Below are 8,490 nucleotides of genomic sequence, written 5' to 3'. Positions count from 1 at the left end.
CGCCGGAACAGGACCCTTAGGGGCTCGTTGCTGGGTCCTCGGCGCTGCTCAGCAACGGTAACTGGTGTAGGAAACTGTACTTCTGCTGTTTGTAGGTAAAATATAAGCCAGCTACTCTGGCTGTACAGAGAAACTGCAGGGTAAGGGGGCAATCCTGTGAACAATAAGGAAATAAAATCCAGGTGGGGACCGTATTCATCACGGCAGCGACTCCAAACCTTTTACTCAAGCCTCAGTTGTGCAACCAGCAACAATGTGTCTCGTTCCTCTTTCCAAACTGAAGCTCAAAGTGCTGCAACTCCTCACGCCGAGCTCCTGCCCGAAGTTGCTTCTCGCCGATTTCACTGCCTACGCCTTCAGCTGCAGTGCCGGCATCGAACCATCAGCACGTCTTGGGCCAGCACGAAGGTCTGAGGCATCCTCGTTTTCTCTCTCTCAGGATGGTCATGTCCCTTCTGCTCCTACAGCAAAGCCAAATGAGCTCAAGAAAACACGTTTGGCTCAGTCCCATGCACAAACTCACAGCGAGGCCAACAACAGCCAGGGAAATGGATGAGTTGCAATAGCAACTCTTGCTGAGGATTGAATTACTATCATTGAAAAAGTCCCAAGTTTCTCCTAAAAGTTTGTTTGCATTAATGAGATAGAGAATTCTTGGACTTTCCAAAAGACATCTGCTGTAGTATCATTTAAGACTCTTCCCAGTGTCTCTCTGCTTGGACATTTTTAAACAGTCACTGGTGCTCTGTTTTGGGTTGATGATCACTTCTATGAGCTAAGAGTCTGATTGCAACAGCTGCAGTTTTTAATATTTAAATTTTTAAAATAATATTTAATAGTATTTAATATTGAAATATTTCATTATTTGAGACTTGTTTTAAAATTCCAAGAATTGCCAACATTTACAGACCTATCACATTAGTAACATACCCGAGTGTTTCAAATAATGACGAATAACATTATTGTGTTAATGTTAAGCACAAGGGCAGTGGAAACATAGTCAGTAGGGCATCGTGAGGGACTCGGTGTTGTCTGCCTGCTTATGTGGTCTGCCCCAAAGCATTTCAAATCTTCTACCATCTCTGTAAATGAGATCTGAAGATCAGCAATGTTAGGTAATACCTAGTATTACAATGATTTAATTTACCATAACAGTACATTTTAGCTTTCTAAGATCTGACAATGATATATTGACTAATGTGCTTTGATTTCTAAATTTCATTAATTCTTAACACAATTCTGCATATTGAAAAACTTTGAGATCTCTTTTCTTTGTATAATTTGCTTGCTTTTCCATTGATTTTTAGATCTTTAAGTCAAGATGAGATTAAAAATAATAGAGCAAGACATCGCTAAAATATTAAATGACAGGAGGGAGTGGTGTTAACCAAGATAATAATGGCTTCTATAGATAACCTCCTTGTGCAGGCACACCAGGCAGGAAGGGCATGTTCTGTGCACAGCAAAAGCCATGATCTTGCAAAGGCTTGACTTTGAAGCATGTGACTTCTGTTCTTTGAATATGCATGAAGGACAAGGTTAGAAAAGAGCAGGATTAGTTAGGCAGAGGTTAGGTTCTGCTGCATTCCAGGCTGCTATTATTGTGCCCAATTCTTGGCATTTCCACTTTAAAGAAAGAACTTTTAAAATGTTTCTGTACAGATGCAAGGGGACTGTCATAACTAAGTTTAACTGAACTTTTAGAGGAGTACTGTAGACAATTAAATGCTGCAGAACCTTATTCCCTCCTTCTATTAGCTGTCATCAAGCCTGACAGATTTCAGAAAGCATTTGGATAATTCTCTCAGGCACATGGTGTGCCTCTTGGGGATGGTCCTGAGCAGGGCCAGGAGTTGGACTCAATGATCCTGGTAGGTCCCTTCCAACTCAGCAGATTCTGTGGTTCTGTGATCTCTACAGGGACCCATAGGACACTTAAAGTAGTAGGGGGCTATTGAACCACATTCATACCATAAAAAAACTTCTCCCAGTTTATCTAGGATTTATGATTCCTAAGATTTCAGCTGTTGCCAAATACTTCAGAAAACATATTGGTATTTTTTAATACATCCCAGATAGCAGAAACCCTTCACCTGTGGCCTAATTCAACAGTTCAACATGCCAAATGGATAGATTATGTTTTGAATTCTTGGATACAGCTACAGATATCTAAGTTTCTGGAAATCTTGCCTTGCTAATATTTACACCACATAAGGGTACATGATTAAAAGTGAATTAGTGAATTAAAATTACTCAGATTTTCACTCAGTATTTACCATCTTTTTGGTAGCTAGTATAGATCTTAAACCTGACCCCTTTGAGGTGTATGCACTGAAGACCTATTTGCCCACATGGTCCTTCAAGAAAAGAAGAAATTTAAAATAATTTTTAAATAATGTCAGTGCTTCTGCTCTGTCCTTCCTATGAGGGTTGTCTTGCTTTTGAGAAAGAAGGCTCTTTAAATTGTGCTGTGGCCATTGGAGTGATGTGCTGTGAACCTCTAAGTATATGGCTTTGCCTGTGTAGCAGTATTCCTGTTCATCGTAAGTAACAAATTTTTACTTAATTGGCAGCTATTTACTTTATGAAAAAGGCCCCCAAAACTAGATATTTAAGTTTGAGTAGTCAAAACCACAGTTGTAAATTTGTAAATCTGTACAATTTAATACTCATGTGTAACATAGTGATACTAGAGATGTTTGCTACTTTCACCTAAGCAGTCAAATATCAGGATCCTCTAATATGTTTCTAGTATAGTGATAATGGAACAGCTAGCTGTCCCTTCAACAAAATCCTCTTCCTATGAAGATGATGGTTCCCATGATTTCCCATTGCATTTGCATAACTCCGTATCTCACAGATGAAATCTGGAATTTATATACTTCTATGTTTAAGGGAAGGAGCTTTTCATGAGCTTATACTCTGCTTTTGTGTTGTTAGCAGTGTATCAGCATTAATACTCTGTGTTATACAAAGCCAGAACACTGCAGTCTTTCCAATCATCGAAGATCATAAGTTTGAATAAATTTTTCCAAGAACTACAGAACTGATGAAGCCAGATTTCCTCCAAATTTGTATTCTAGCCACTGAAAGCCACGAGTCAGCTCCCTTCACAACCATAAGCCTTCCTTTGTTTAGTCCTCCCCTACCTGTTCTGGATGGGCTGGACTGCAGTTAAGTTCTACACGTGTAGTTTGTCCCATCCTCAGTCCAGGGAGATACTTTCTGTCAATGGTCCATTGAGTCTCACAGCATGACTGATAAAATCACATCATTCCATTGTGAGATGCTCTGCCCAGAGGGAGGAGCAAAGCATTCCTACCTGGATAAAATCTGAGATTTGGAACATCAGGAGAGCTTTTTTCCACTGATTCCCAAAGGAAGACCCAGCCCATCTATACCAGCACTGGACTTTCAGAGGAAAACTCTAGCCTTTGACAGGATCACTGCTTCAACAGAACCACACGTGTCACTGCAGAAGGACTGCAGCCACCATTTAATGGGACTGCTACCAGCACCCTGACTAGCAGGATGTCAGGTGGTATTCTGAATCTGCCAGTGTTTTTTTTGCATTACTGCATTTTTATTTTAATTTTCCTAGTAAAGAATTGTTATTCCTATTCCCATATATTTGCCTGAGAGTCCCTTAATTTCAAAATTATAATAACTCGGAGGGAGAGGGTTTACATTTTCTATTTCAAGAGAAGCTCCTGCCTTCCTTAGTAGACAGCTGTTTTTTCAAACCAAGACACTGTCCCTTGGAAGCTAAAAGAACACATATCCCTCTCTGGGACATTACTAGGTTTTGTTCCAAATGCTGTTTCACAAAACATGCAGAAACTTGGTGTCTTTAATACCCATGCTGTCATGTAATATAAGATCAAAATCAGACAATGGCTTCAAAAGTAGCAAGGAGAGTGGAATTGAAAAAAAAAACAACCAACAATAAACCTCAAACCAACCAAATAAACCACCAAAACCAACAGACAACCAATACCTAAGTTTTGTTTCCTCAGTGTGCTAGGACTGTGTCAGCCATGCTCAGAGATCAGAAGGTGTAAAGGGCCTGTCATGACCAGAAAACTTTCATACATGTGGAAGTTATTTAAAGCTGGTGTAATCATTACTAATTCCTGGCCATCAGTGCCAGAGAATTTAGACTTTTGCTATGCAAAGTCACCTCCAGCTCACAATGTTTGAATTCTAATGTAAGCACTAGCACCCATATCTGATAGGAAAGAGCTTTTGAAATGTGAATACTCTGACACAGTGGAAGTTGCAACAACTTTTAACCAAAAGTACTCAAACGCTCAACCACTGAGATGTTTTATTTTTCTTTCCCAACTTCTGAAATAGTTTTGCAATATTGACAAATGCACAAAAGAAACCCTGCATGTCTGCCAGCCTCTGGGGGAGAGAGAATTTTGTACAGATTATTTCGTTTATATCAAAAGAAATAGTTTGCCCTGATCTCTCATGTTATGTCACCTGCAGGAGGAAAATGGATATTTTAGAAATAGGTTATATCTCTTTGTGTTTATTTTGATTAGTACAACTTTACACCTTTTGCAGCATATATCAGAGTATTTTGCCTAGAAAAAACATAATCGGAGGAATGAACATCATCCAATAGCCTTCAAACATAGCTCATAACTGGCACTCCATGACTCCTACTTCAAATTGCTGCTGATCTTGACCTGCATGCAAAATAGTCTTTTTCAGAGTTCGTGTGACCTACCTCCTAATATTGCACTTTCAAAATGAGGGTGAAGAATTAGATTTAATAAAGTATCCAGTGTATCATTTTTTAGTGATAGAAAGTGAAATGGTTTGGTTTGCTAGAGTCCAAACACCCCAGGGCAACCACTTCTTTCTGGCTAATAGGTTGTTCTTCTGTCACCTTTGGAGGACCTCACCCCTAACAGCCCTACCTATGATGACCAGTCCAAGACATGCTACATTTTTGAAATGGGAGAGACTCCTAATGAGAAGTTATTTCCAACTCATTAAGATATAGTGCACTATATTGCACACATGGCAAAAGCTTTTTCATCCCTGCTTCTCCTTCAAGATTTCATCTATACCTGTATCCTAATGACTCATATATATTTCTGGTTTCTCCCTTTACAGCCTTCTTCTTGTCAGAAACACTCAGTTACTACGCAGCTACTCACTACAACAAAAGCTGGCAATCAGGTTTATAATCAGAAAGTTAGTAACTGCTTTTCAGACTCTAAATGGATTGCCTCCATTCAATAAATTAGGTGTAAAATTACAGCTTTCCTTCCCAACTTTTTCTAAAGGTATCCCAAATTGTGAAAGGAGATACCAACATCTGTACTAGCCAGCATCTTATTTATAATAATTGTTATTGCAATCAAATTTTTTCAATACCAGTTTTCAACAGTTTTGGATTTTTACATGGTTGCCAACTGTCCGTGTTAATGGTCTCTTTCTAATTGCTGGAAAATACCAGGAAAAAAAACCCACCAGCTGTTAATCCCCACCTCCCCATTAAATGCAGAGCTGAGCAGATGAGGATGATGACAATCATCTTCTTAATAGTTATTTTACTCTAATGAAGGGTAAAAGTCATGATCCAGAAAAAAAAAATCAATCAAACCTTTGTAGGCACATAACACTTGCATTCACTAATATTGATGAAATGGTCAGTCCAGAGACTGGTCCTCTGGTAGCTGGCTGGATTCATAGATGTATTTATACACACTAAACAAAAATCTTTGCAAGTCCTCTAACAGGCCAAATAGAATATCTTCTTTCTCCACTCCTAGCATTTGCCTCTAGAGAACTGATTAAGAGAGGGGTTGCGACTTTATATGTTAATGGTTTATAAGAGATCTGATAAATTAGCTTTATAGTCTGGAAATAAACTATAAACTGTCATAAGCCCTGGGCCCATATGTAGTGCCCAGAAGTACCCTTTGCTCTTACATTTTTCAGCACTCCATTTGGACAGTCAGGTTAATTTCAACCAGTTTTTTTTTTTCTCCACACAACAGATGTTTATATTGCTTTAGCTAGGTAATCCCCCCCTCTCCTGGCTATAAACAGAATAGAAGCATGTAGAGTTGTTTGTTATTAAAAAAAGTTTCTGTCTTAACTCCTCATCATGGTCGCTGATTTCCACCAGGGCATGGTAACTTTGATTTCCTTCTGGGGTTTATTTTTAGCTCCTTTAAACCTAGTTCCAAGTGTTTGAATAGGAAATTACAATCAAGCCAGAGGTTTCCTGTTTTCTTGCCATTCCTTTCCCTGCAACTATTTTCCAATAGTTTTTTTTTTTTCTAGTCCAGAACCTTTGATTTCTAGTCTTTTTATCTTGCTAATCCAAAAGGCAACATTTGAATTGGGGATTGTCAGACATTTTTACTTCTGGCTTTGTGGTTTTTTTCCCTTTCTGAATCCTTATGGACATATTTTTAAAAATTTCAGATCCAGCCGGTGAAATTTCCTGTTTTTCTTCTGGGATGTCTCTTGGTGTTGTTTCAGGCCATCTCCTAGCTCGTTTTAGCCATTTGACTATCAGTCATCACTACTAACACTTTTAACTGGGCCACGTCAAAAAAATACCAGATTGGGGGGGGGGTGGCGGGCGGGCGAAAATACCAGATTGGGGGGGGGGAGGAAAAAGGACTTTTAAAGCTATGTGAACCAGCAATTGGCCAAGCTTCGGGGACTCACAAGTTTCCTGGGAAAAACCTGGGGATAAGTTCAGCTGCTGTTGCCCAATTAAGCAGCCAGAAACGCCGGGCGGAGCTCCCTTATGCCGAGGTGCGGCCGGGCGCAGCGTGCGCGGTGCTGGGAGCCGGGAGCGCCCGCGGGGCGCGGGGGAGAGCAGCGGGGAGTGCGGGCAGGAGAGAGCCGGCTTCGGCACGTGCAGCAACCCGCTGCTGCCGATCTAGGACAGCACTCGGGATCCCCATGCGGGCTACAGTTCTTTTACAAACAGCAGGTTTGTGTTCCATGTTAGGAAGACATTCTTTACTGTGATGAGAGAAGCTGTGGATACCCCGGAAGTGTTCAAGGCCAGGTTGGATGGGGCTCTGAGCAACTAGTGGAAGGTGTCCCTGCTCATGGCACGGGTGTTGGAGCTAAATTATCTTTAAAGTCCTTTCCATCTGAAACAATTTTATGGAGCTATAAAAAAAAAGAGATGAAAATTGTAATGGGTATGGAGAAAGCATGCCAAGTTGTGCTGTGTCCCTGGGTGACTACAAAGCCAGAGACAGCAAGAGGAGAAGGGATGGAATTTGCACACTGAAGGGTGGGAGGTCAGTTATGTCTAATTTTTCTCTCAGTGCTCTTGGAGAAGAGGTGGCACACCTACATACACTCCTCTTGGGGGAGATATGGGGAAATTACTTGCATTGGATATACAGTGATGTGGGAGAAAAGAAGTGACTAATGAACAGCAATGGTTATTGTGGTTGTGGTGGGCAGCTATTGCTATGGAGGTGGAAATCCAGAGGGAAATGCAGCAGTTATTAACTGCCTCACAATATAGCCTCCATAATATCCATCCAGACAGCAGAGAGGGACTAAATTTGGATCTCAATATGAAGAACTGCTCCTGCCAGGCACACACAACTTTAACTTTGAAGTGGCACATCACATCACTGAGACACACTGTGCTTTTCTACTGCTCTTGCAGCTGGCCCAAATTTCAAGAGTGAGCCTGTGCAGTACAAGCGAGCTCACCTTGGCCCCAAAGATATCACCCCCACTGACCTGCAGGCCACAACCAGCTCTGTATTTCAGGACTCTTGAGCATCCCTACCAGACTTCCTTGTATGTGCTTATGTCCTGAGGTGAAGCTAATCAGTCCCTTAGAGCAAGGGCACAGTCTGGACAGCTTTTTCCAGAAAGTGTCACTTCTATTCAGTACATCTTATGTACCACAATTAACAGCAATTGAATGAACAGACAAGTAGTGATACTCAAAGCCAAAACAATGATCCCAAACCTGCACAGATTGCATTATTATCTCTTTAGTCACTTCTCATACCCACTCTCAGTGGACAGCTGCCACTTTCAGCTAAGTCTGACTTAGTTTAAAGCATATCACACTGGTTACAGGACAGCATATGACACTGGAGAAGACGCAAGATCTGCCGGGGAGGCCACTATTCATAGAATCATAAAATGGTTTGAGTTGGAAGGGACCTTAAAGATCATCTTGTTCCAAAAGTTCCTGGAACACTTCCAGGAATGAGGCATCCACAGCTTCTCTGGGCAACCTGTTCCAGTTCCTCACCACCCTCACAGTAAAGAATTTCCCATCAATAACCACAAGGACCTCTCCCTTCGGAGATCCGAGCCACAAGGGACGCCTTGCTAGGCGGGAGGGTGGTGGGGCACACGTGAGGCCCCGCGTCGTCCCTCCGCTACTCCCGCAGGGAACGGCCACGATCGAACCCCCCACCGCACAGGGCCACAGCCTCGCTCGGCGTCCGGCGGGAGGCGCAGGCA

Source organism: Geospiza fortis, unplaced genomic scaffold (assembly GCF_000277835.1).
Source record: "Geospiza fortis unplaced genomic scaffold, GeoFor_1.0 scaffold54, whole genome shotgun sequence".
In the NCBI taxonomy this organism is placed as follows: Eukaryota; Metazoa; Chordata; class Aves; order Passeriformes; family Thraupidae; genus Geospiza; species Geospiza fortis.
The sequence above is the reverse complement of the archived record's forward strand: the minus strand, read 5'-3'. Positions refer to the sequence as shown.